The sequence below is a fragment of the Arachis hypogaea genome, chromosome 20 (genome assembly GCF_003086295.3).
Source record: "Arachis hypogaea cultivar Tifrunner chromosome 20, arahy.Tifrunner.gnm2.J5K5, whole genome shotgun sequence".
NCBI lineage: Eukaryota > Viridiplantae > Streptophyta > Magnoliopsida > Fabales > Fabaceae > Arachis > Arachis hypogaea.
The window spans coordinates 76,414,255-76,417,972 of NC_092055.1; positions in this window are offsets into that span (position 1 = coordinate 76,414,255).

The window sequence follows — 3,718 nt, forward strand, 5'->3', positions numbered from 1 at the left end:
GTGCCAATTGGACTTCTATTGCTCCAAAAAAATGCGTTTGAGTGCAGGGAGGTCAGAATCCAACAGCATATGCAATCCTTTCTCCGCCTCTGAATAAGATTTTTGCTCAGGTCCTTCAATTTTAGCCAGAAAATACCTGAAATTACAGAAAAACACAAAAACTCATAGTAAAGTCCAGAAATGTGATTTTTGCATAAAAACTAAAAAAAAAATATAATAAAAAGTAACTAAAACATACTAAAAACTATGTAAAAACAATGCCAAAAGGCATATAAATTATCCGCTCATCACAACACCAAACTTAAATTGTTGCTTGTCCCCAAGCAGCTAAAAACAAAATAGGATAAAAAGAAGAGAAAATACAATAAATTTCAAAATATCAATAAAGCTTAGTTCCAATTAGATGAGCGAGACTAGTAGCTTTTTGCCTCTGAATAGTTTTGGCATCTCTCTATCTATTGGAGTTCAGAATAACAGATAATGTTATTGATTTTCCTAGTTAAGTTCTTTTTTATTCTTGAACACAACTACTTTATGAGTCTTGGCCGTGACCCTTAGCATTTTGTTTTCCAGTATTACCACCGGATACATAAATGCCACGGACACATAACTGGGTGAACCTTTTCAAATTGTGACTCAGCTTTGCTAGAGTCCCCAAATAGAGGTGCTCAGAGTTCTTAAGCACACTCTTTTGCTTTGGATCACGACTTTTACCACTCAGTCCCATGCTTTTCACTTGGACCTTCATGACACAAGCACACGGTTAGAGATAGCTTGATTTAGCTGCTTAGGCCAGGATTTTATTCCTTTGGGACCCTCCTATCCACTGATGCTCAAAAACTTGGATCCTCTTTACCCTTGCCTTTTAGTTTAAAGGGTTACTGGCTTTTTGCTCTTGCCTTTTGGTTTAAAGAGCTATTGGCTTTTTCTGCTTGCTTTTTTTCTTTTTTGTTTATTTTTCGCTTTTTTTTCGGAAGCTTTTGCTTTTCACTGCTTTTTCTTGCTTCAAGAATTAGTTTTATGATTTTTCAGATCACCAATAACATGTATCCTTTTTCATTATTCTTTCAAGAGTCAACTTTTCTTAATTCCAATTTCAAACATGCACTGTTTAAGCATACATTCAGAAAGCAGGAAGTATTGTCACCACATAAAAATAATGAAACTAATTTAAAGATAAATTTCGAAATTATGTGATGACAAGTCATCTTATGCTAGCTTTTCAAGCATTTCTCACTTGTTTCACCAGGTTTTATGCACTTTCTTGCATTATAAGTAAGTTATTTGAAGTTGATTTGCATGGTTTTGTTGAATCAATCAACCATCCTTTATTTGACACAAAATTATGAGGTTTAAGCTAGAATTAGTTGGTTTTTGAATGATTCATAAACCTTGTAAATTTGGTGATTCTTTGATTGGTTGTTTTGATTACTTGTAGGTGAAGAAAAGAAAGAAACCAGGAAAGCCTGCTCAACCAAGCGTGGCCCAAGGAAACAAAAGCGTGGCACTCACTCAAGCAAGCAAGCATAGCGCTCAAATAATGAGCGTAGCGCTCAAAAAGTGAGCGCTAGAGACCAAGCACTCAGCACCAAAGGCACAAGGCAAGGGTGCTGCATTGAGAGAACAAACGGAGCGCTCAAAGGGATACCAAATTAACAAAGCCAAGCATAGCGCTCCGTTAAAACATTCACCTTTTTCGTGCTCCATTCAAAACAAAAACAAGGCACGCTACACCAAAATGGAGCTAACCAAGGTTCGAACCTTGCACAAGGAATAGGAAGAGCGCTGCATCACAAGGAAGTGAGCCAAAATGGCCTCACCAAGGCTCAAAAGAGGGAGCCTCACCTTGCGAAACAAAGGGGCGCTGCATTGGTTTTATTCACTGAGCGCTACTTGGGCCAAGGAAATTGGCCACAATTGAAGCCAGTGAGGATCGAAGGGGGAGTCCTACCCAAAAGCTTGAAGCACTACGTTAAAATAATTAACTGAGCGCTAATGAAGGAAGATTGGGCACAAGCCCAAACACAAGGCCAGGTAGCGCTGCGTTGCCTTAGTTAACCGAGCGCTTCCCTGGGAGGTGGCCTTGGTTGAATTTTCACTCAAAAGCCAAGTTGGATTCAATTCTTCACCAACTTGAAAAGCCCACTCCAAAGTTTGAAGATCAAAATTAGAAAGTGTATAAATAGGAGTTAGTTTGATTTGAAAAGTACTTTTGAACCTTTTGCTCATTTTTACATTTTACCTTTGAGCTCAACTTTAGTTTTTAGTCTTGCTTTTTATTTTCTTCTGCAACTTCTGCTATCTCTTCTTGGAATTTGAATTGAGATTGAAGAGCTTGATTGATTCTGAGTTTGAGAATCATCTTTTACCTCTCTTCTCAATTGTTCTAAGAATTGGGTTTTAGTTTTCTTTCTATTTTTCATTTTCTTGCTTCAGCAACTTCTACTTTCTTTTTTGAATTTTGGATTGAGATTGAAGGAATTGTGTTTCAAGTCTTAATCTGAAATCTATCTTTGCTCTTCTTTTGCAAAATTTTGAGAATTAAGGAATTAGATCTGAGTTTTATTAGCTATTTCATTTACATTTTTATTGCAATTTCTTTTCTGCTTGATCAAAAGTGTAATTGAGATCTAGATCTGTGATCTAATCTTATTGCTCCTCTTAGATATTCAATCTTTCTTTTAGATTTCATAATCGAGCTGAGTTTTCTTTTTGTTTTGCTTCTTCAAGAAATTTTCCATTTCTATTTCGATCCTCTGCAATTCATTCCAACTTCTACTTCTCTGATTGAGTGTATTTTACATTTATCTGTTGAATTCTAAATCCCAGCACCCCAAATCCCTTCTACTCTTCAAGTAATTTACATTTCTCAGCAATTTAGATTCAGTCATTTAGTTTTCTTGCACTTTAAGCTTCAGCTACTTACATTCTTTGCAATCTAAGTTTTAGTCATTTACATTACTTGCACTTTAAGTTTCAGCTCTTTTACTTTCTTGCACTTTAAGTTTCAGCTCAATTTATATTTTTTGCACTTTAGATTCTGTCAATTTCTCCTCTCCCTTTCATTTTCATGCAATTTAGCTTCTGTTGATCACAATTCACTCAAATCATCAACTGTTTGCTTAATTAAATTAACCACCTAACTAAAATTGCTCAATCCATTAATTCCTATGGGATCGACCTCACTCATGTGAGTAATTACTATTTGATGCGACTCGGTACACTTGTCGGTGAGTTTTGTGTTGGAATCATTTTATACACATCAAGTTTTTGGTGCCGTTGCCAGAGATTGATCTAGATTGACAATGATTAAGTAAGGTGGTGGTCTAGATTAAGCACTTTTTTCTTTATTTTTGTTCATTTTCTTTGTTTTTAACAAGTACACTAACTATTTGAGACTTTGTCTCTACTAACTCTCACTGCACTCAAGCTACAGAGTGCTTTGTGTGTTTCTTGTTGTTTTGATTGTATGACAGAAGCAAGGAGAGAGGTCTCTACCTCTGGTGATCATGACGAGAGGACTCTTCGAAGACTGAGAAGGGAAGCCAGAGGAAAGGGAGTCATTGGTGGAGAAACTTCTGAATAAGAATACCAAGAAATGGAGGAGAATCCAATAAATCCACCAGTGGGAGTGGCCAACAACAATGGTCAACCCTAGAGGAGAGTCTTGGCTTCATATACGTTTGCTAATCCAAGGCAGTATGGGACTAGCATCCTT